This window comes from Scyliorhinus torazame, chromosome 3, assembly GCF_047496885.1.
Source record: "Scyliorhinus torazame isolate Kashiwa2021f chromosome 3, sScyTor2.1, whole genome shotgun sequence".
Classification (NCBI taxonomy): domain Eukaryota; kingdom Metazoa; phylum Chordata; class Chondrichthyes; order Carcharhiniformes; family Scyliorhinidae; genus Scyliorhinus; species Scyliorhinus torazame.
In genome coordinates, this window is record NC_092709.1 from 105966646 (window position 1) to 105992030 (window position 25385).

A 25385-nucleotide genomic window follows, 5' to 3' on the forward strand; every position below is an offset into this window, starting at 1 on the left:
TTGGCTAAGTTTCAGAAACACAGGTAGTAGTCAGTTTTGTTGACAGAGCTGTTCAGGAAAATGACTGACAGTTTTACAAGGCTTGTAACAACAATCTCTGCCTTTGATGTGGTTTCAGGTTACATGGCTGTTTATTTACACAACTTAACGACTGTTTAAAGGATTAATGTTTTTTCAATGGAGAGCTGTTTTTTCAGAATCAGTGACAGGCTCTTGAATGAGAGTTTATTACATTTTCACAGGTTTTTTTTACACTTGCTTTTGAAATATTTCCCATTGCTATTGTAATGTACATTACATTGATTGTACATAGTGGACCCCAGTTGAGTAGCTATGGAGGATACATGGGGGGGCAAGGATGATCTGAGGGTACATGGAGGTGGCATGGAGGAACTGAGGGCAAGGAGGTGGGATGCAGGATGGGTGGGGCTGAGAGGTATGGGTAAGGTTTAAGGGGATGTTGGACGATGTTGAGAACTAGGCTGCTATGTCTGGGAACCAAGGTGGACCTTCTAACCGGCCTACCTCTGCATCCACACTCCTTCCACATTCTATTGTGGCTCATAAACTGCGAACCGTAACCCTGCGTGATAAAATAAAACTCCTGGGCCGGATGTGCAGCTCGGAAGCCACTAAACTGCGTAAGTTGAGTTTCCAAAACCAGCATGAAAATCTGGGCCAAGGTCTTGTTTTTAACCAAAGAAAATGTACACTTCTAATTCTAGAAACCATTCAGATTAATTCAAATCCAAGTTCTAGCTCTGGATCTCCATTTTAATAATTTTGGGCTTTGAACCTAAGATTTGGATTTTGGAAGTTAAAACTGACCCCAACTAGGCCAATTCAGTTAAATCCAGATTCAAAAACTACTTCAGAACACAATCTCTGTAAACAACAGGTACATGAATTGCCACATTAGTAAGTCATTCACATTTGATCAGATTTTCATCTGACTTTGAGTTGAAAATGAACCTGCTTCAGACTGCCTTGACTGTGCAACATCCAACTCAGTTGTCATTGTTAATTGAATTCCTCACTGTGGAAGCTGAATCCATCACTTGCTCTCAGGTGAACTCTGCAAGTTGAAAATGATGTACTTAAATCATGTTTTCTTTCCACAAACAATATCATTGCTGAGTTTAGTCAAAATGTATGTGATTTTCTCTCAATTGACTTTAGATTGCTGTAATATTATGCCAGTAGAGATTGTCGTGAAGTCTATTCGCTCAGAAACAAGATTTAAATTATCTTGGTAATTTAATGGCCTCAAAGTGATTTTTAAACTATTGTATGTAGTGTGAGCTTCTTTCTAAAGCAGTGATGCTGGGAGCTGATGGTTAATTGAAATTCAATCACCTCTCCCCTTCTCCAGTAAAATGTAAATGCTGCCACAGCCCCAGAGGCTGCTCTCCCCTTTGAGAGCTGACTGGTGGTAATTTAACCTGAGGGTCACCACACCTCAAGCAAGGGGCAAGGTTAAGATAGCAGGGACTTAATGAATAACTTCAGCCGGTACAGGCATTGAACCAACGCTCTACATCACAACCCAGCCGTCCAGTCAACTGAGCTAACCGACTTGCCTCCTTTCTCCAGGACCCCAGATACCGAATAATAAACATGCATGTGTACTCTTCATGTGAACTGTAAGGTTTTTTGATCACCCAGATATGGGAGGACAGTACCTCCTTTGTTCCTCCTTTCGAGTAATGGCTGAAGAAAATGACGCTTTTAGATGTCTTCCTGACTTGTAGACTGTATTGGCTTCCTTTCGTAGCACTTCTTAGTTATGTGACATACTGTAGTGGAGTGGAATAAAAGTGACACCTTTATTTGTTGGGCTGCTGCTTGACAATACTGAAGTTTAGTTGGAGTATCAAGTTAAAAGTATTTTTAAATGTCCAGCAATCACATTCAGCTGAATTTTGAATAAATTGTGGTCCACTATGTTTCCAATTTATTACTAAACATTACTTGCAGAAAAAAACTGAGACTATTTGCGTACTCCTAGTTTTTCCAGGTATTCATTATTACATCAAATAAATAGAAAGTTTGTTAACCTTGAATACAGTGCAGACTTCGAAAATTGTTTATTTTAAAATAGAAAGTTGAGTTGCCATGGTAAACTCAAAGTCATAAATGTCATTGATGTGGGCGAGATGAGGAAGAGGAGGAGGAGGAGGCTTGTGTGGAGCAGAAACACCAGCATTGGCCTATGGGGGTAAATGGCTTGTTTCTGTGCTGCAAATGCCCTATTATATAACCAGAACTGCTTATTCTCAGACTGAATATAACATCGTACAGGAGTTTGTTGTCTGTCACAGATTAAACTTTGTTCTCATGTTTTGTTGTGGCTTCATCCTAATATCCATAAATGTGCAGCAACATAATTCAGAGCACGAACGACCCAGGCCCGAATGTATTTATCTTCAAATTGGATTATAATTCAAAAAAATTATTCTAGTTGACAATTTTCCTGTCATTATACAGGACTCCTTTATAATTGTCAGTATTCTTATAAGTGTATCAAAAGTTTTTTTTCTCTTATCTGCTGGCTCCCCCACTTAAGGGAGCTTACTTAAATTTTCATCCAGTTAAGTTTAACACCACCCATTGTACTTTGTGATTCGTGCTCCTGCCTATTCAACTCACCAGCGCTGAGGGAATTCAATAGCCCCAACAAAGGAACAGGAAAATCTGTGCCAGAACTTGGAGAATACATTTTAGGGGGCAGGAAAGATTCTATAGATTGATACAGTAGCTGCTTCTAAATTCTTGGCACCAGCCCTTTGACAGAGGCCAGAGTAACAATCTCAGAAAAACAGTCAGAAATGACTGGCTTTTATTAATAAACTTTTGGAACGCTGATGTATAGTGAATGCACATTAGATTTAAGACTTTTATACAGCTCAGGTAAACAATATCAAAGATATTATCAAAACTAAATAGTAATCAGGGTAAGGGCATTCAATGTAGGCACAAATTTCAGATAACTGTTCTTCTCTTAAGTAGCTCATTTGAATTTGTCAACATTCTGATTTTTTAGATTTGAAAATGCTCTATTTGTCACAAGATCTGAAAAGTCAGCATATGTGCATGAAGGAGAGTATTCCCTCTTCATTAATTCTGGGTGTTTTGCACCATATTCCAAAGTGGGTAAGCCTGATGTCACATAGTCAACCATTGTGTCCAAGCACCTTTATTGAAAAGGCACCCAGTCACTGTTGAAGAAAGGAGATGGACATCCTGAAGAAGAAGATGGCTCTCCATGAGCTCGGTTGAGTCTGTCAACATTCTGATTTCTTAGATTTGAAAATGTTCTGTTATTCACAAGATCTGAAAAGTCAGTACATGTGCCTGAAGGGGAGTATTCCCTCTTCATTAATTCTGGGTGTTTAGCACCGTAATACAAGGTGGGGCAAGCCTGATGGATAGTCAACCATTGTGTCCAAACACCTTTATTGAAAAGGCACCCAGCATCACTGACTCACTGTTGAAGGAAAAAGATGGACATCCCGAAAAAGAAGGAGGTATAAGGGATAGATAAGTGAAAAAGCAATGATTTTTCTGCCTGGTCTGCTCTTTAGCTTCCAGGTGGGGTGACAGATGGGGGGTGGGGGCTGTCTGTTATGAGGGGTTCTCTGTTATGGGAGGTGGCTCTGTTATAGGGGTCTCTGATTTGGGGGCTTCTCTGATATTGGGGTGTTCTCTGTTACAGGAGCACTCTGAGGCTGGAAGATGAAGCTCTTTGATGACACTGAATTTGGAAGATCCATCTGTAGATGCTCCCCCCAACCATTGCTTTGGGGTTCCGGGGTCCAGGGTCGTTGGCAGCCTCTATTCTGAACTCTGCAGGCATCCCCAGACATTTTGAGTTCCAACATCTACACATGTTGTTCAGGACATATTTACCTGCTGGCACCATGGAGAATCGGGTATGGGTGGAAGATTCTGGTTGGACCTTCCTCTGCATCCCATTAGCGGGATACAAATCAGTTTCACACCGGTCTCCAGTGGGTCTCCCAATCTGCCATGGGAGCACCAACGGTAGATACCATGAGAAATTCACACTGATGTGAAAACGATTTTACAGTCCCACCAAGTTTTTCGCGCCCCTGGCACGCCTGCTATAAAACCCACCATGTTTATAAACATCCAGGAGTTAAGTGCTTCTCGTACCTCTTTTTCTCATCAGAAAGCACTTAACTGTTTTTGATGTGACCAGGATCTGTCAATCATAACTAGATGTTTATAAACATTGTGGTTAGATTCACAGCTGGGTACTTGAGATGCATTCAAGCATGCAGGGAAATGAAAATAAACAATCCAGACATCTTGGCTGTCTGGAAGCTGTCAATTACAGTCTACTGAAAGCTAGTTCTCTTTGAAGGATCTGATGGGGTTTAAAGCTTTTGGATGTGGTCTTGGCTTTCTGTGAAGTAATGGCTGCTGCTTTCTAGACATCTAGAACAGGATCCGGGCAGATTCTAACATAAGAACTAGGAGCAGGAGTAGGCCATTCAATGAGATTATGGCTGATCTTTTGTGGACTCAGCTCCACTTTCCAGCCCGAACACCATAATCCTTAATCCCTTTGTTCTTCAAAAAACTATCTAATCTTTATCTTAAAAACATTTAATGAAGGAGCCTCAACTGCTTCACTGGGCAAGGAATTCCATAGATTCACAACCCTTTGGGTGAAGAAGTTCCTCCTAAACCCTGTCCTAAATCAAGTTCTCCTTTCACCCGCCAGTGGAAACAACCTGCCCGCATCTATCCTATCTATTCCCTTCATAATTTTATATGTTTCTATGAGATCCCCCCTCATCCTTCTAAATTCCAACGAGTACAGTCCCAGTCTATTCAACCTCTCCTCGTAATCCAACCCCCTCAATAGAACATTACAGCACAGTACAGGCCCTTCGGCCCTCGATGATGCGCTGACCTGTGAAACCAATCTAAAGCCCATCTACTCTGGGATTAACCTAGTGAATCTCCTCTGCACACGTTCCAGCGCCAGTACGTCCTTTCTCAGGTAAGGAGACCAAAACTGAACACAATACTCCAGGTGTGGCCTCACTAACACCTTATACAATTGCAGCATAACCTCCCTAGTCTTAAATTCCATCCCTCTAGCAATGAAGGACAAAATTCCATTTGCCTTCTTAATCACCTATTGCACCTGTAAACCAACTTTTTGCGACTCATGCACTAGCACACCCAGGTCTCTCTGCACAGCAGCATGTTTTAATATTTTATCATTTAAATAATAATCCCTTTTGCTGTTATTCCTACCAAAATGGATAACCTCACATTTGTCAACATTGTATTCCATCTGCCAGACCCTATCCCATTCACTTAACCTATCCAAATCCCTCTGCAGACTTCCAGTATCCTCTGCACTTTTTGCTTTACCACTCATCTTAGTATTGTCTGCAAACTTGGACACATTGCCCTTGGTGCCCAACTCCAAATCATCTATGTAAATTGTGAACAATTGTGGGCCCAACACGGATCCCTGAGGGACACCACTAGCTACTGATTGCCAACCAGAGAAACACCCATTAATCCCCACTCTTTGCTTTCTATTAATTAACCAATCCTCTATCCATGCTACTACTTTACCCTTAATGCCATGCATCTTTATCTTATGCAGCAACCTTTTGTGTGGCACCTTGTCAAAAGCTTTCTGGAAATCCAGATATACCACATCCCACGCTCCCCGTTATCTACCGCACTGGTAATGCCCTCAAAGAATTCCACTAAATTAGTTAGGCACGACCTGCCCTTTATGAACCCATGCTGCGTCTGCCCAATGGGACAATTTCCATCCAGATGCCTCGCTATTTCTTCCTTAATGATAGATTCCAGCATCTTCCCTACTACTGAAGTTAAGCTCACTGGCTTATAATTACCCGCTTTCTGCCTACCTCCTTTTTTAAACAGTGGTGTCACGTTTGCTAATTTCCAATCCGCCGGGCCACCCCAGAATCTAGTGAATTTTGGTCAATTGTCACTAGTGCATTTGCAATTTCCCTAGCCATCTCTTTTAGCACTCTGGGATGCATTCCATCAGGGCCAGGAGACTTGTCTACCTTTAGCCCCATTAGCTTGCCCATCACTACCTCCTTAGTGATAACAATCATCTCACGGTCCTCTCCTGTCATAGCCTCATTTCTATCAGTCGCTGGCATGTTATTTGTGTCTTCCACTGTGAAGACCGACCCAAAAAACCTGTTCAGTTCCTCAGCCATTTCCTCATCTCCCATTATTAAATCTCCCTTCTCATCCTCTAAAGGACCAATATTTACCTTAGCCACTCTTTTTTGTTTTATATATTTGTAGAAACTTGCGACTAGGAAGGATATCCATCCAAAGCCAATGTGGACACCTCTTTAAATATGCAGATCAAGTGCTGGCCAGTTACTGTTCCTACCTGAGGCCTGAGCCTAGGAAAGTGGTGGCTATCTCACCAGACCATGGGTGTGAGGATCCAAGACCAAACGAGATCCAAATAAATGTACATTTTCATTTTTATGGGTTTGCTTGTCGAGCAAGAAGGCTACAATGTTCCTCTGGGTTCCACGTGCAAATCTAGGGCTCCGCATGTCCAGGCTTCCAGTTTATGGTCCCAAGCCATCTGTTGCTCTTACCTTGTGCTGGGGACCTTTTCCACAGGTAACTGGTGGCAGCCTCTGAGGCACTCAATTTTACTGGGGCAGCCACATTCTGTTCAACCCCCTGCTATTTTGATCTGAAAACGACATGGAGGCCAGCAATTAAAACACCTGAGGCTCTCTGCTACGACTCCTGGCTGGGTTAGATACTCGCTAGGTCCTTTTCAACCAGTGAGAAACTGACTCCATGCTGTCGGGTGTATTTCGCCCCTTGAATGCACAAATTTCATTTTTAGTGGGACTTGCACGCTTCACCACTTGAGATTCTTTTATCAGCCACTGCAAGCTTTTTGCATCCATTTCTTTTTGTCAGATCAAGAACATTTTGTCACTTCATTTTCAAATCTCGTGGTTCCATGTCAGGTGATAATAATTAACAGTATTGGACAATTATATGAAGCAGAAGTGATGGTTTTGCCAGCATATTTCCTGTACTACTATATCAAAAGATTGACAGTCAGTTGTGTGTACAGATAGTGCAGTTGTAGTTTGCTGACCACTTAGCTGAATTTTCTAACCTGTGCTCTCTTTGAGTGTTCTTGGTTATTGCAGTAAAGAAATAGGAATGGAGATCTGGATTGCCAAGCATCTACTCAGGTGGCACGGTGACACAGTGGTTAGCACTGCTGCCTCACAGCGCCAGAGACCCAGGTTTGATTCCGATCTTGGGTGATAGTGTGTAGTTTGCATGTTCTCCCCGTGTCTGCGTGGGCTTCCTCTGGGTGCTCCTGTTTCCTCCCAGACTCCAAAGATGTGCAGATTAGGTGGATTGTCCATGATCAATAGCATGGTTATGGGTATAGAATGAGAGACTGAGCATAGGTAGGGTGCACTTTCGGAGGATCAGTGCAGATTCTATGGGCCAAATAGCCTCCTTCTGTACTGCAGGGATTCTATGGATACTCATTTTGTGTTTAATGCATATTTCCTGAGGACTACCAGAAGGGGTTGAGAAACTCTTGAGTGAAGGAGATGGCAGTGATCTACTCTTGCCTCTCTCCTGCCCTTTAGAGCAGCACGGTAGCACAGTGATTAGCACAGTTGCTTCACAGCTCCAGGGTCCCAGGTTCGATTTCCGGCTTGGGTTGCTGTCTGTGCGGAGTCTGCACATTCTCCCCGTGTGTGCGTGGGTTTCCTCCAGGTGCTCCAGTTTCCTCCCACAGTCCAAAGATGTGCAGGTTAGGTGGATTGGCCATGCTAAATTTCCCTTAGTGTCCAAAAAGGTTAGGTGGGGTTACTTGGTTACAGTGATAGGGTGGAGGCATGGGCTTAAGTGGGCTGCTCTTTCCAAGGACTGGTGCAGATACGATGGGCCGAATGGCCTCCTTTTGCACTGTAAATTCTGGGGATGTGGCTGAGCAGCCACTGGGAATGGAGAATCCAATGGAATTAAGTATTAGAGTTTGCTGGACAATTCCATTAGGTTGTAAGGTATGTCAAGTGGAAGGCAGCAGGTAAATTGGGACTTTATATGGAGTTAGATCCTAGAACGGCCATGAAGTCCCCTGGCACCCAATCAATACATGTTGACCAGCTGAACCCATAACACCATGCAGGTCTGGCTGAGATCGAGCCTGACAGCTCTGAAAAGCAACCTCAGATGGGGTAGGAGTCAAATGAGCCTCAACCCCGTCTAATGCTAGTTCAGTGTATGATTGAATGTAACTCTTCAACATTTCCCTCAACTTTCATCATTTTGTAATGTTTTCCCCCTCTTCCATAGCACTAATGCCTTTGAAATAAACCTGTAAATGCCTCTGCTGTAAAATGGAATAAAGGAATTTGAAGCATTTTTATGTTATTCTGATTTGAAGGCTGTTGTGTTACAAAGCAAACTGTTTGCAGGATCCTAATATTGACATTTATTTCTGATATTCTTCAATTATGTTTTTGCTGTATTGAGGCAAAGGATGTCCGTGCAGGTAATGGTTCATTTTCCATTTTTAGCACATTTGGCCCACTTGCCTGATGGTGTGCTCATAGAGTGTAACCACGCATTCCACATGCATAGATCATGGAACCATGATCACCAGGCACTGAATTTTATAATCAAAAATGTTATGAATTTTTTTGGATGATATGTGCATGGGCCTCATTATCCCTCTAAGCTCAGTCATTCTTCTTTAAATAGATTTCATGATGAATTTTGCAATATTTCTCTCCTCTTTTGTCCCTAAGTGCCACTCATATTTTTGAGTATCTGTGCTTTAGCCTTGTAAACTTGGATTCTTAAAAGTGTGATTGGCATTTGGGAAGGGTTTACAAACTATTTTTAGCCTTTTCATACTTCAGTTTGTATGTTATCTTAATTGTGTTACTTTTTACCGCTGCCTTTGCAATGTCAGACTCCCTCTGCAGGATCATTTACCCACAATACTGCTGTTATCTTAGTGTGAGCATTCCATTGGGTCTCTCAATGGCTATTAATTATTTGGGCAGGAAATAGAATACAACCAGGGCAAACAAAGTCAGCTGCGCTTCCACCGTAGACATATTTCAGTCGCTTAGAGTCAGGCAGAAGTTCAAGTATTCACATCCTGTTACATCTACTTGAAATGTCTGACTATACCTGCCTTTGCGGGCTACATTTCACAAGGAAGACTATCTACCCAAGCCTACCCAGCAGGCAAAATCTTAGACGGGGACAACTCTGCTCATTGTGTGAAGATCACAACAGTAAATGCTTACGTAACGAGCTAACATTGGTCAAACGTTAACTTGGTGCTACCTGAGGCAGCACGGTGGTGCAGTGGTTAGCATTGCTGTCTCACAGTGCCAAGGTCCCAGGTTCGATCCCGGCTCTGGGTCACTGTCCGTGTGGAGTTTGCACACTCTCCCTGTGTTTGCGTGGGTTTCGCCCCCACAACCCAAAGATGTGCAGGGTAGGTGGATTGGCTAAAATTGCCCTTTAATTGGAAAAAAAATAATTGAATACTCTAAAATTTATATTTAAAAAAAAATGTAAAACCACTGGCTGCCTGATGAACCTTGTTTATCAGGTTAAGACCATAAGACATAGGAGCAGAATTAGGCCACTCGGCCCATCGAGTCTGCTCCGCCATTCAATCATGGCTGATATTTTCTCATCCCCATTCTCCTGCCTTCTTCCCATAACCCCTGATCCCCTTATTAATCAAGAACCTATCTATCTCTGTCTTAAAGACACTCAATGATTTGGCCTCCACAGCCTTCTGTGGCAAAGAGTTCCACAGATTCACCACCCTCTGGCTGAAGGAATTCCTCCTCATCCCTGTTTCAAAGGATCATCCCTTTAGTCTGAGATGGTGTCCTCTGGTTCTAGTTTTTCCGACAAGTGAATACATCCTCTCCACGTCCACTCTATCCAGGCCTGACAGTATCCTGTAAGTTTCAATAAGATCCCCCCTCATCCTTCTAAACTCCAACGAGTACAGACCCAGAGCCCTCAACCGTTCCTCATTCGACAAGTTCTTCATTCCAGGGATCATACTTGTGAACCTCCTCTGGACCCTTTCCAAGGCCAGCACATCCTTAGATACAAGGCCCCAAACTGCTCACAATACTCCAAATGGGGTCTGACCAGAGCCTTATACAGCCTCAGAAGTACATCCCTGGTCTTGTATTCTAGCCCTCTTGACAAGAATGCTAACATTGCATTTGCCTTCTTAACTGCCGACTGAACCTGCACGTTAACCTTAAGAGAATTGTGAACAAAGACTCCCAAGTCCCTTTGTGCTTCTGGTTTCCTAAGCATTTCCCCATTTAGAAAATAGTCTATGTCTAAATTCCTCCTTCCAAAGTGCATAACCTCACACTTTTCCACATTGTATTTCATTTGCCACTTCATTGCCCACTCTCCTAGCTTGTCCAAATCCTTCTGCAGCCCCGTTGCTTCCTCAATTCTACCTGTCTCTCTACTGATCTTTGTATCATCATAAACATCATTATTAATTTCCCCCCAGAAAAGACAAACTGCATTGCAGGGTGCAGTAGTCTTAAAGGGGCCAGGCTTCAGTGAAGTGCAGTATTTCATGATGGAGCATGCAGCCATCAGTGCATAAGACCAATGTTGTGGCATATTTAGAAAATCAGAAAAAAAGGACTTTATGGAGTGCCTTTCATATCCTTAGGACTCACAAAGCCTTTTACAACCAGCAGATTATTTTTGAAGTACAGTCATTACTTTAATGTAGATTGGCCTATGTGAACAGAAAAACTTATTTTTATAATGCAGGGAAATGTATGGTAAAGCAGGAGCAGGAGTGGTACCTCCTTTTTCAGGCACACTGGAAGACTTGGTGTTAAGGACCAACACTATCTCTGCATATGACATCTTCACCTTTTAAACTTTTTGCTCTTCTTTGAGGAGAACAGTGCCTGAGTGGGCAGGGATGAGGAGTAATGACACTGGCTGCGGGGACAGGAGGTTTTTGCGTCGGATTGTCAGAACAGGTGCTCCGAGGCTATCCAGTGATCTTCTGTGTCTCTGCCCAGTGCTCCCCAAAATATTCTCCTCCCTTGCAGTGTTTCCTCCCCGTGATCAGCAGCTTCACTGGCAGCTGGTAGACTAGGTTTTGGCCTTGCACACTCTATACATCAAGAGCAACATATCCAGAACACCAAAATATTATGTAAACTCAACAAGGCTTGCATTTTTCAGCAAGATCAGCAAATGTGCAATTTTATAAGCTCTCCACAGAACTGTATTATCAGCCCATAAAAGAAATTAGATTCCAGAGGAGTGAGAAAACCTAAACACTGCACCACGCAAAACTTTCCGATAACCATCAAGGACAACGACCAGATTGGGTGCAGGAATTTAAACAGCATTATTCCCTCAGTTCAAGAGTTTTTCTCATCCATATTAAGGGATGATGCCTGAATATTTTACAGGAGCCTTATGAGCCTTGCACGTCCACCTTGCCCACAGAGTGACAGACACCCTTCTTTGTACTGGAATGCACAATGGGGCATACTTTGTATCTCAGATGTATCGTCATTCTCCGGAACTGATAATGTGGAGTGCACGCTGGATTAGTGGCCTGTATATCTGATGAAGTGCATAAAAGGCTATACTTTGCATCACGGATAATGAGAAGTTGATTTATTAGTCAAACTAAATATTATGAGGGATTTCCGGTGGCGGCGATGTGCTGAACGGACGCACATCAGGTGGCTCTCTTCCCAAACGGACCCAACATAGTCAATTTATTGGAGATTTCAACCTAAAAAGCCCGCCAAAACCCACCCGAATACAAAGGACGCAGGAGAATAATATGCCTGGCAACAATAGACTGAGGGGGCGGCGAGTTATCAGAAGTGGCAGCAAAGGAACAATGGGTGAACGGACAGGCGGTCCCACGAGATGAGGCGGAGACTCAGGCGAACCAGGAGGGGGAAAGGTCGACGAACCGAGCAGGACGCGATGACCCCCCCCCCACACACACACACAAGCACAGGGGGACAAATGGAGGAATATGCTTTAAAAAAAAAGGAGCTGAACGCCATGAAAGAAGCGATCAGGATGGAGCTCCACATGGTGATGAAGGAGGTGATGTCGGAGGCAACAATCAATATGCAACGCACTATAGAAAGCCTGGGACGGAAGGTGGAGGCAGAGGAAAGAACGATCCTGGACCTGGAGAAAACAGCTACGGACCAGAGCGACAGGATTGTAGCTCTGGAAACCGAAGTGAGAAGGTTGGTGGCGGCCCAGGGGAGTCTAAAAGAGAAGGCTTTTCTAGGAAAACAGGTCCAGGCGGCAAAACATCCGAATAGTGGGTCTGCCAGAGGGGATAGAAGGAAGAGATCCAACGGGCTACATCGTCCAAATGCTGGGTAAGCTAGTGGGGAGGGAGGACTTTCCAAACCCCCCCAGAAATGGACAGGGCACACAGGTCGCTTCGGCTCAAGCCCAAAACCGGGAGCAGCCAAGGGCAATAATTGCGAAGCTGCACTGGTTCCAAGACCGAGAAAAGGTCTTAAGGTGGGCCCACCAGACGAAATCATGCTCGTGGGAAGGATAGAGAATAAGGGTGTACCAAGACATTGGGGTGGACCTGGCAAAAATGGCGGCAGAATTTAATAGAGCAAAATCGGCACTCTATAAAAGTGGGGTACGATTTGGAATTCTATTCCCGGTCAGACTCTGGGTGACATTTAAGGGCAAAGAACTTTACTTCAACACCCCGGCGGAGGCTGATGAGTTCGTCAAAATGAACAACTTAGAGGGAGAGCAATCGCGGCAGCGATGAAAGCGGCAGGGGCAAAAGAGGAAAAAAATGGAGAGCAGAGGACAGACCGCAAACAGAGACAATAATAATGCAAACTATGTGCATACTTTTTTTTTAACGCGTGACTGTGCTGCTTCTTTTTAGGGCTCGTTTCTTCCCTGAATGTGATGAGGGGGAGCAGGGCAAGGGGAGCGAGGATAGGGAAAGCAGGCAAAGGGGTGAGATAAGGGGTGGAAGGCGATGGGTAAAACGGTGCCAGAGCTAAACAAGCACTGGGAGGGGAGCCACCATACTGGTGAGAAGGGCTAACACAGGAAGGCAGAAAGCAGGAAGACTGAAGGCAGAAGGCAGGAAGAGAGCGGCGTGCCTCTCAGGGAAGAGGGAGCCTGGCAAAAAAGGGTGGGGAACAGGGCAGAAGGGGGGAGAATACAGAGGGACAGGGGATGGGGGAAAGCGTAGGATAGAAAAGGAACAAAGGGACGGATAAGGACAAGAAACAGAACAGGTGCAGGCCTCGGCAGGCATGGAGCAGGGCGAGGAACCAAGATGGCGCTGCAAGCAGACCCCCGGGAGGGCCCCTGGGCAAAGGGAGACCCTGGAGTGCAGGGGCGCATCCATATTGCGTATGCATAGTTGGCGGCCAGGTTGGGTGTCCCCTGGACATAGGGAAACCCCGGAACGCAGGGGCCTGACCTCATGGTGAGAGCGGCGACCGCTGCCATTTTGGACGGCCCCCTAACAAAGGGAAACCCCAGAGGGCAGGGGTGCGTCCAACAGATAAGTATGGGTGATCCCGCAGGACCGGGGGGTCAGAAACCCCCCACCAGGATTGTTACCTGGAACGTAAGGGGACTTAACGGCCCAGTGAAAAGATCCAGAATCTTCGCCCACTTAAGAAGCCTGAAGGCCGACATAATCTACCTAACAAGAGACCACACCTGAGGGAGAAGGACCGACTGCTGGTAAGGAATGGGTGGGACAGAAGTACCATTCATGTTACGGGACGAGGGCTAGGGGAGTAGCCATACTGATTAACAAGAGGACGGGGTTTACAGAAACCAAGACAGTTAAGGACCCAGGGGGACGGTAGGTCATGGTCAGCAGTATCCTGGAAAGGGCACCGGTGGTACTGGTAAATGTGTATGCTCCCAATGGACGACACAGAATTCATAAAGAAGACCATGGCGGAAATCCCCGACATTGACACACACCGACTGATTATGAGGGGTGGCTTTAACTGCGTAGAGCACTCACTGACCGAATCAAACCCCAGAACAGGGAGAAAGACTGGCATGACTAGGGAACTGGGAGCATTCATGGAGCAGATGGAGGCAGTGGACCCATGGAGATTCCTGCACCAAGGAGAAAAATAATTTTCATACTTCTCACAAGTGCACAAGGTGTACACCCGTATCGACTTCTTTGCAGTGGGGAAAGCGGTGCTTCCAGGGATCACGGGAGCGAAACACTGCGATCGTTATCTCCAACCGCGCTCCACATTACATGGACGTGAGGTTGGGAGAAGGGCCGTACCCAGCGCCCCACATGGAGGCTGGACATGGACCTTCTGGCTGATAAAGCCTTCTGTCAAAAAACATCGCGGGCCATAGGTGATTACGGGGAGGTCTCACCCTCCACGTTTTGGGAGGCACTGAAGGCCGTGATTAGAGGAGAGATCATAGCCTACAGGGCTAGCAGAGATAGGGAAGAGAGGGAAATAGCCCAGGTAAAGAATAGCAGAGGCAGGCTGGTAACAAAACCAAAGGAGGTCAATCAGGCATTTGAGACCTTCTACCGCAGACTACACCTCCGAGCCGCCCCGAGGCTCGAGGGCTGCGTACCGGAGGTGGTCGCAGAGGACCAAACAGGCTTTGTCAAGGGTAGGCAACTCACAGCGAACATTAGGTGGCCCCCCCACCCGGGAGAGGTGATCGTCTCCTGGGCGCAGAAAAGGCGTTTGACAGAGTCGAATGGAACTATCTCCTCGACGTACTGGAACAGTTTGAGCTAGGAGTGGGATTCACCGCCTGGCTGAGACGCCTGTGCAACGCTCCCAAGGCGAGCGTTTGAACTAACATCACCAGCTCTGAATACTTCCAGCTACGGAGAGGAACAAGACAGGGCTGCCCGCTGTCCCCACTCTTGTTCGCGCTCGCTATCGAAGCCATGGCGATAGCCCTGCTGGATGCGAAAAGCTGGAAGGGCATCCAGAGAGGAGACAGGGAACACAGAGTTTCACTCTATGCGGATGACCTGCTCCCCTATGTCTCAAAGCCACAGGAGGGACTGAAGGCAATACTGCAGATCCTGAAAGAGTTTGGAACCTTTTCGGGCTGCAAACTGAACCTGGGCAAAATTGAGACATTCCCAGTGAACCCAATTGGGGGAGCGGCAGAGCTGGAGGGGCTCCCGTTTAAAACAGCCCAGAACAGATTCTGTTACCTGGGGATCCCCAGATAGCCAGAGACTGGACACAGATCCACAAGTGTAACCTGACCAGCCTGGTGGAGGAAGTAAAAAAGGACCAATAGAGATGGGGCTCACTCCCACTCTCCCTGGTGGGAGATTGCAGATGATCAAGATGAATGTGCTGCCAAGGTTCCTCTTCCTGTTTACATCCATACAGAACTTTATCCCCAAGGCTTTTTCCAAAATGTAGACATTCTAATCATGGCGTTTGTTTGGTGGGGGGTGGGGGGGGGGGAAGAACCCGAGAATTCCCAAACCAGCACTGCAATGAAGGAAAATCAAAGGTGGCTTGGCTTTACCGAACCTACAATACTACCACTGGGAGCAATGGCAGAGCGAGTGAGGGGATGGGTACTCGAACCCGACTCAGAGTGGGTACAGATGGAGGAGATCTCCTGTAAAGGAACAACCCTCCAGGCCTTAGCTACAGCAGCACTCCCATCCCCCTCAACAAGATACATAACGAGCCCAGTGGTAGCGGCCACGCTGAGAATATGGGCCCAACTGAGACTGCACTGAGGGGCTAACTAGGATGTCCCCCATGGCCCCCATCTGCGGCAATCACAAATTCCCCCCAGCCATGCTAGACACCACCTTCAAAAGATGGAAACGAGACGGGGGCACACTGACGGTCAGGGACTTTTACGTTGGGCACAGACTGGCGACATTGGATGAACTGACGAAGAAGGGCAGCATGGTAGCATAGTGGTTAGCGCAATTGCTTCACAGCTCCAGGGTCCCAGGTTCGATTCCCGCCTTGGGTCACTGTCTGTGCGGAGTCTGCACGTTCTCCCCGTGTGTGCGTGGGTTTCCTCCGGGTGCTCTGGTTTCCTTCCACAGTCCAAAGATGTGCAGGTTAGGTGGATTGGCCATGCTAAATTGCCCTTAGTGTCCAAAATTTCCCTTCGTGTTGAGTGGGGTTACTGGGTTATGGGGATATGGTGGAGGTGTGGACTTGGGTAGGGTGCTCTTTCCAAGAGCCAGTGCAGACTCGATGGGCTGAATGGCCTCCTGTACTGTAAATTCTATGAAAGTGGAGACTACCGAAAGGATAGGAAATGAGGGACCTTCAAATAAAACACTTCCTAAGCAAAGAGACAGTAGGGTACCCCGGAGCCCAGAAACCACACTATTAGAGGACCTGATAGGCACAAGCAGCAAAGAAGGGGGACTATGTGGAAAAATATACGGACAGTTACAGGACAGAGCTCGGACATCACTGGACGAGACCAGATGCAAATGGGAGGGTGAACTGGGGACAGAGGTGGGGTGGGGACTCTGGAGTGAAGCACTGAGCAGGGCCAACTCCACCTCCTCCTGTGCAAGGCTCAGCCTCATGCAGCTCAAAGTGGTGCGCAGAGCACACCTAACCATAACCCGAATGAGCAGGTTCTTCCTGGAGGTGGAGCATAAATGTGAATGGTGCCAGAGGTGCCAGGCCAACCATATGTTTTGGGCTTGTCCCAAACTGGCTGGGTTCTGGACAGCCTTCTCCGAGGCAATGTCCAATGTTGTGGGGGTGAGGGTGAAGCCATGCCCAATTCAAGGCAATCTTCGGAGTAGCCAGAACTACACATGGGGAAGAAGGCCAATGCCCTTGCTTTCGCTTCCCTAATCGTACGCCGGAGAATCCTGCTCGGCTGGCGATCAGCAGCACTACCCACAGCTGCAGACTGGCTTGCTGAATTTTCGGAATTTCTCCACCTGGAGAAATGCCATCCGAGGATCGGAGGAAGGCTTCCTAGTTACACGGGGGCAGTTCGTCGGCCTGTTCCAAATCCTGTTCGAGGCCAGCAACGAGGAGTAGATAGGAAAATGGGGGAGAGAGGAAGAAAAAGAGGGAAGACAAGGGGAAAACAAAGATAGAGGGGGGAACCAAAGGAATGCGCAACCCGGAGGGAGGGGGGCAGGAAGAGAAAGAGGAAAGGCTGGAAAATCACAAAAAGGAAACAATGTGTGTGGGGGGGCAACTCCCCTTCTCCGATCACAAAGCAAACAGAGCTGAAGTCGACGGAGGGGGGTGGTGGGGGTGGTGGAGAACACAAAGGGGGGTGGGGGGGGGGAAACACCACAGGCTGAGCCAGAGGGTGGCGAAATGTACATAAAGTAAATTAAGGGAAGGACAGGATCAACCTTTCTGTACAAATAAATTAACACGGTAGAAAATGTACATAACTGTTTATATATGTGGAAAATGCCAATAAAATTTTAAAAACTAGATCTTATGAACGTCTTGACATCATGCATTAAACTACCAGCTACCCGTCACAACAAAGGGTGGATAGTGACCATGCCTTTACCTTCATTGTAGCTGTCTTTTTTGGAATCAATCATGCAGATGGATAGGATACAGAATATTGTATTTTCTCTTGGCTTCATTTAATGTACTGTTTTGGGCTGAGTTAATTGTTTATGGTTTATGAAAAGGCGTGTTGTCTTCCTATGTTTTATTTTATGTATAGTACTCTTGTCCATCGCCAAATTAAAATTACAACACTTGGTCAGATTTCAGTTATGAAACTCCTGAGGAGGGACAAAGTATTTGTTTTAGATGCTTATCTTGTTAGATTTGAAGCCTTTTTTCAATTTTAATTAATAATGCTTTAGACAGGATCATGAATGTTAAGAGGAGATGTTTGTGATAGCAGTGTTTGTTCTATTTTAACATGATTTAACATGATCAGAACTTGGTTTCGGGAAAATGCTACTTGTTTTTTTTCCCCAGATTGGCAATGGTTTTAACAAACAAGAACAAAGGTCCTTTAATTCATTGGATGAACAAGGCTCAATGACAACTGAAATGGGATGAAACCACAGAAAACTTGCTCAGTGTTAAAAGTACCACTCATAGGAAGCATTATTGTGTGCTTGATGATGTATTGTGATATTTTACTAGATTAAAGGCTATATTTAAAGTTGCTGCTGCTGTTGTAAATTATAATATCCCACATGGTCAGAGATTATTTTTAGAAGGGAAGTTGTCTGGGTAATTACAAGGACATTGAATGATGCGCACCTTTAACATTGTTTTAAATATAAATGAATGACAGCGAACCAAAGGAGGAATATTGTAAAAGCAGATTTTGTTTTCCTTTCTTCATCTAATGAATTGAAGAAAGAATGACATTGAGCCAAAATCTTCTTTACTATTCCCCTATCCCACAGTACTTAGACAAGCGGGGAGCAAAATATTTACAATCCTTGTTCCTGGGAATTGAAATAACATGCCCATTAGATATTTGCTAAAACTCTACATGTAAACAAAACTAATTGAAATAAATTTCTGAGGACAGTTTGTGGACATTATTGTCAGTGCTGTGAAGTGGACATCCTTGGAAGAAAGCCAGCTTGCTCTGCATCATCCTCATGCTTTTGCTCCATTGCATTGGATGAACACATGGCTTCCGCCAGATGTTTACGAGTAAACCACGCTCCCCCTTTACAGAATGTCACTTTATAGAATGCTATTCTGGTATTTGCAAAAGATAATTCTAGTAGTTCATTTTCAAAATGGACTAAGTGAAAGAAATCATTTGAAATGTCTTTTCTCAAGTCTGGCAGTCTATTGCACAGTAATTGGTCTGTGCTGGCATAAAAACTGAATGCATCTTTTCACAAAACATTTTTACAGTCCTCTCCAGATTTGATTAAAGTGCGCTGAATTTGTATCTTCTGGCTTATATTATCTGATCTCCAAATAGCCAATATATTATTTGGCACATTTTTGCTTGTCGACTGGAGTTACTTCACAGATATGTCTGGTTAGAAGCATGTGGAATGTAAAAGAAATAATTTCTCTCATTTATAATTCCTTTCTTGCAGATATATGCTTCTTACAAATATACAACCTGAAATGTGATCGTAGACCTAATTCTGATTTTACTTAACAATACAATGAATAACAGGGTTAACAGCTATATAGGAAATAATCTTTTCTATCATTATACAGTTAAACCAATAACATTTAGATAAAATGCCATCAACATACCAGCTCTTAGCAGCTGTTCAATGACTTTGTAGAGCCAGTTTTCCCAAATGTGTGCTTCCAGTGCTGAGAGAGAATGTTATTAAAAGTATGCTACCATAACTTTTCGTCCTTAAAGGTTTTCAGTCTCTAATTGCAAACAAATGGACAAATCAAATGGCGGAACTTCAGCAGCATGTTTTCCTCCCCTGCCCACTTTGCTGGATGAGAGCTCCATGTGTATTTCCATGTACTCCAGTTCCATGTACTCTGCACCTGCCCTGACATCAACAGTGGGTTGCCAAAGATTGTTCCAATGATTGTGACATTTTTTTCAGAATGCTAGTTTATGGTAAATGGAATGTTCATGTAGATTTTATTGTTAAGTGCAATTTGGTTTACGGTTTTAATATTGGATTGATAATGAAGAAAGTAAATGAAATTAAATTGATTCATTTTAGTCTGTGTATATGCAGCAGAGTGTGTTTGGAGTCACATGCAATGCTTTTCCAGATTCTCAAATATAATCAACAACAGCACAGTAAAGGCTTGTCTGCTCGCAGATTTAAGAAGTACTGTAGATTGCTTACTGTAAAACATGGCAAGCTGCCAATCTGCTGCTCAAGTTCCACTGTAATCTGGCAGAGGCTCAGCGTTTTCAGTGCTTTGCGTTTGCTGTTGTGATTTCCTTTCCAGAATCGCATTTGGAATTGCAGTGTTCCACAAATCAAATTCTACTTTAAAATGTGTTGAAAACATCTGGCACTATGGTTACTTCTTACATTTAAACGTTGAGTTTTGTCATGTGAGAGTACCTTTAAGAAACGGGTGTTTATACATGAGTATGTTTATAAATATCTGTAGTGACAGTACCTTTAAGAAATGGGTGTTTACTACTGCAGTGATGTCAGAGAGTGGGTGGAGCTGGGCTGTCTGTCAGCTTTTTACTTTCGCTTTTGAGCAGGCTGCAGGGTGTGTTTTAGTTTTGTTTTCAGAGCTGGATAGCTGCAGTCACAGCCAGAAGGTGTATGAATCTCTCTCTGTAATCTAAAGACTGTAAATCGATCCTGGTGATTTAAAACTAATAACAGTCGTGACTTTAACCTGATGTGCTTCTGGTAAAAGGTGTTTTAAGTCGTATGGATGTTAAAAGGAAAATTTAAAGGATTACTTAGTGTTGTATTCTTCGGGGGTTGTATTTGAATTGATGGTTGCTAAGATGTTCACTGTATGTTTTAAAAAAGTTAACTTGAGTTCATAGAATAAACATTGTTTTGCTTTAAAAAATACTTTTCCATTTCTGCTGTACCACACCAGTAGAGTGGGCCTTTTACTCCGCAATCTATTAAAAGTTGTGGGTCAGGTGAACTCCATGAGACACTTTGGGGTTCTCTAAACCCTGGCCCATAACAAATTGGAGGCTCGTCCGGGATAAAAATCTATCTATTGGATTGACTTAGTGAAGGTAAAGACAGTGAGGGGTGTATATTGTGGTTGCTTTTCAGATTGGTATTTTAGTTTTAGTAGGGAGTGTGTTGTGGACAATGGCTCTTCCAGAGGCTCTGAAGCTTTTGGGGGTGGAGACAGTCACACGCAGTACCTTACGGACAGAGACTAAAAGCAGACTGTTAGATTTGGCAAAAACATTGCAGTTACCATTACCTGACAAAATGCGAAAATATGAGGTAATTATGGCGGTGGCTAAACATTTAAAGTTGCCTGAGATACAGTTTGACTCATTGGAAATGGCAAAAATTCAGTTACAACTTCAACAAATGGAACATGAGAAAGAATTAAAGCAGCTTGAATATGAAAGAGATAGGGAGGAAAAAGAAAGTGAGAGAAGAAAGGAGAAAAGCAAGAATAGCCCTAGCAGAACAAAAAGAAAGAGAAAGGGAGATACAGATCAGGGAAAAAGGTAAAGAGAGAGAGTTTGAACTTCAGAAAATGGCCATGAAACATGACAGTCAGTTAAAATTGGCAGACGTAAAGGGAAACGTACAGTTGGATGATAGTGATGAGGATAGTGAGAAAGAGCGTCAAAGAAGAAGGCTTGGTGGGTATCTATTTAAATATGTCCAAGCATTGCCAAGGTTTGACGAGAAGGAGGTGGAAGCCTTTTTCATTTCATTTGAGAATGTAGCTAAACAAATGAAAAGGCAACAGGACATGTGAGTATTACTGATTCAAACAAAGCTGGTAGGTAGGGCTAGTGAAGTGTTTGTATCACTACCGGAGGAGGTATCTGGGACGTATGAGGAGGTGAAAAAATCCATCTTGGGTGCATATGAATTAGTGCCTGAAGCCTACAGACAAAGGTTTAGAAATTTAAGGAAATAAACTGGTCAAACATACATGGAGTTTGAAAGGCTCAAACAGAGTAATTTTGATAGGTGGATAAGGGCTTTGAAAATAGATAAAATGTATGAAGCTCTCAGAGAAATTATACTTTTGGAGGAGTTTAAAAATTCAATTCCTGATGTGGTGAGAACTGATGTGGAAGAACAGAGGATTAAAACTGCAAGGTTAGCAGCCAAAATGGCAGATGATTATGAATTAGTTCATAAATCAAAGCTTGGTTTCCGACATCAGTTTCAGCCTGTGTGGGATAGAAACTGGGGACATGAGAAATACTCAAGTGGTAAAGGTAAAGGTGATCTGATGGGACACAATAAAGAGAGTGTACCTCAGATTAAAAAAGAAATCCAGGATGGTGGAAAAGAAATGAAAAGTTTCAAATGTTTTCACTATAATAAACTAGGCCATGTAAAGTCACAGTGTTGGTGGTTGAAGAAAAGCACTGGGAAGGCTGATGTGGTAAAACAGGATAAGACAGTGGGGTTTGTTAAAGTGGTAAAGGAAAGCCCAAATGAAGCAAAGGAGGTGCAAAAGATTGTACAGCCTGATCAAGAGGTGATTGATAAGAAGGTGCCAGATCTCTTAAAAGAATTTACATGTGTGGGTAATGTTTACTCATGTGTATCAGGAGGAGCAGGTAAAGAAGTCACAATTTTCAGAGATACGGGAGCTGGTCAATCTTTAATGGTAAGAGATTCATGTAGTTTGGGAAGAATGTTGCCAGAAAAGGTGGTAATATGTGGAATTCAGTGTGCAAGGAGTAGTGTTCAATTATATACGGTAAGGTTGGAAAGTCCAGTGAAGCGTGGTGAAGAGTGGGCCGTGTGCTCCCCATACCACAATGTATTAAAAGTTGTGGGTCAGGTGAACTCCATGTTTGGGGTTCTGTAAACCCTGGCCCATAACAGTTTAAATACAGCCAGAACTGCTTTGATGAAGTGACTTTCCTCCTTTGGATTTAAGAGTCCTTTGTAAATGTAGATTTAGAAGAATGCCAGTTAACTACAATGAAGAAGACCTTTTGACCCCATCTTAATTCTATTGAATCTGAATTGATTCTTTGAGAAATGGATGAAAACAGGCATTAAGTGGCTGCTGTCCTGAAAAAATGTAACTGTTTGAAAATCTGGTTTTGGCCCACAGGTTTGGTGTTAATTGGTGACCATCATGATTTTAACATACCTGTAGATGCTGAAATGCGTAGAGGCATAGAGATCTACAGCACAAAAAAGGCCCTTCTACCCATAGTGCCTGTGCCAGACAAAATCAGCCACCTAACTATTCTAATCCTCCTAATTTCCAGCACTTGGCCCATATCCTTGTCTGCCTTGCCATCGCAAGTGCACATCTAATACTTCTTCAATATGTTATGAGGGTCTCTCCCTCCAACCCTTTCAGGCAGTGAGTTTCAGATTCCCACAACCCTCTGGGTGAAAAAGCATTCCCTCACATCCCCTCTAAAACTCCTGCCCCTTACCGTAAACCAATGCCCCAAGGTCAATGATCCCTCCACCAAAGGAAAAAGTTCTTCCTGTCTACTCTATCTGTGCCCCTCATAATTTTATACACCTCAACCACAGTTCCCCCCCCCCCCCCCCCCCAGTCTCCTCTGTTCAAAGGAAAACAACCCCAGTCTATCCAATCTCTCTTCGTAGCTAAAACTCTCCAGCCCAGGCAACATCCGGGTAAATCTCCTCTGCACCTTTTCAAGTGCTATCATATCCCTCCTATAACGTGGATTCCAGAACTGCATGCAATATTCTAAATGTTGACCTAACCAACATTTTAAATAATTCCAGTATAACCACCCTGCTCTTAAACTGTATGGCTCGGCTAATACAGACAAGTATACCATATACCTTCTTAACCACTGTAATCACCTGGTCTGCTATCTTAAGGGACCAAGGTACTTGCACACCAGGATCCCTTTGATCCTTGGTGCTTCCCAGGGTCCTTGCATTTATCATGGATTCCCTTGCCTTGTTTGTCCTGCCCAAATGTATCACCTCACAATTATCCGGATTGAATTCCATTTGCCACTGATCAGCCCATCTGACCAGCCCGTCTATATCCCCCTGTAATAAAAGGCTATCCTTCTCGCTATTTACTACCACACCAATTTTTGTATCATCTGCAAACTTACTGATCAACCCCCCTACATTCATCTTTAAATAATTTCTATAAACCACAAACAGCAAGTGCCCCAACACTGATCCCTGCGGGATCCCGCTGGACACAGACCTCCAGTCAGAAAAACACCCTCCGACTATCACCCTCTGCTTCTTGCCACTGAGCCAATTCTGGATCCGATTTGCCAAATATCCTTGGATCCCATGGGCTCTTTCCTTCGCTATCAGTCCCCTATGTGGGACCTTATCAAAAGACTTGCTGAAGTCCAAGTAGACTACGTCAAATGCATTTCTCTCATCTACACACTTGGTCACCTCTTTAAAAATTCAATCAAGTTGGTCAGAACTGACCTACTCTTAACAAAACCATGCTGACTGTTCTTGCTTAATCCCTACCTCTCCAAACACAGGTTAATTCTGTCTCTCAGAATTGCTTCCAATAATTTTCCCTCTACTCATGTTAGACTGACTGTCCTGCAGTTTAATGGTTTATCCCTTCCTCCCTTCTTGAATAATTTTTTTTTCCATGTCGGGTTTTATTTACAGTGCAGAAGGAGGCCATTCGGCCCATCGAGTCTGCACCGGCTCTTGGAAAGAGCACCCTACCCAAGCCCACACCTCCACCCTATCCCCATAACCCAGTAACCCCACCCAACACTAAGGGCAATCTTGGACACGAAGGGCAATTTAGCATTGTAATGGCACCACATTGGCTATCCTCCAGTCCTCCGGCACCTCCTGTGGCCAGAGAGGGATTGAAAATTATTGCCAGCACCCCTGCTATTTCCTCCCTTGTCTCACTTAACAGCCTTGGATACATTTCATCTGGCCCTGGATATTTGTTAACTTCCAAGTGTGCAGAACACTCAGAACCTCCTCTCTGTCTATGTTAATCTCTTTAAAGTTATCACAGTCCTTCTCCCTGATTTCTGTACCTATGTTGTCCCTCTAAGTATTCACTTAGAACCCTACCTACATCCTCCGGCTCCTCATGCAAATTACAAACAGTGGTCCTTTCCCTAGTTATCCTTTTACCCTTCCTGTACTTATGAAACAATTTGGGATTTTCCTTTATTTTACCTGCCAGTTTCCTTTCATGTTCCCCTTTTGGTCTCCTAATTTCCTTTTCAAGCTCCCTTTTGCACATTCTATGCGGCCCATGTGCTCCTTGTGTTTTGAACCCTCGATATCTACCATATGCCTCCTTTTTTTTAATCCAATGCTGTATATCCCTCAATATCCAGGGTTCACTGGATTTGTTGGTTCCACCCTTTTTCTTGATTGGAACATGTTGGCCCTGCACTCTCCCTATTTCCTTCTTGAAACCATTTAATGACTCCAATTCAATCGCATAATGGGACAGTGAGTTCCACAACAATTTCACCACACTCTGCGAGAAGTTGCTCCTCCTCATCTCTGTTCTAAATCTACCGCCTCTCAACCTATATCTGTGACCTCTCGTTCTAGATTGCCCCACAAGTGGGAACATTTGGTCTATGTTTACTTTATCAATCCCTTTTATTATTTTATATTCCTCAATCAGATCCCCTCTCATCATTCTAAATACCAGCGAGTATAA

The 25385-nt window shown here is 44.2% G+C and overlaps 1 protein-coding gene and 1 long non-coding RNA gene across 4 annotated transcripts in view; one reads left to right on the forward strand and one right to left on the reverse strand.

The window, feature by feature from the left end:
* nr3c2 (nuclear receptor subfamily 3, group C, member 2) overlaps positions 1-25385 on the forward strand; it is a 513177-nt gene that overhangs the window by 114675 nt on the left and 373117 nt on the right. The window lies entirely within an intron of this gene.
* LOC140408627 (uncharacterized) lies at positions 248-19525 on the reverse strand. The gene is made up of 3 exons (XR_011940156.1): positions 19344-19525; positions 1683-1796; positions 248-1075 (listed from the first exon to the last, which is right to left on the reverse strand). It is a non-coding gene; the product is annotated as an uncharacterized lncRNA (long non-coding RNA).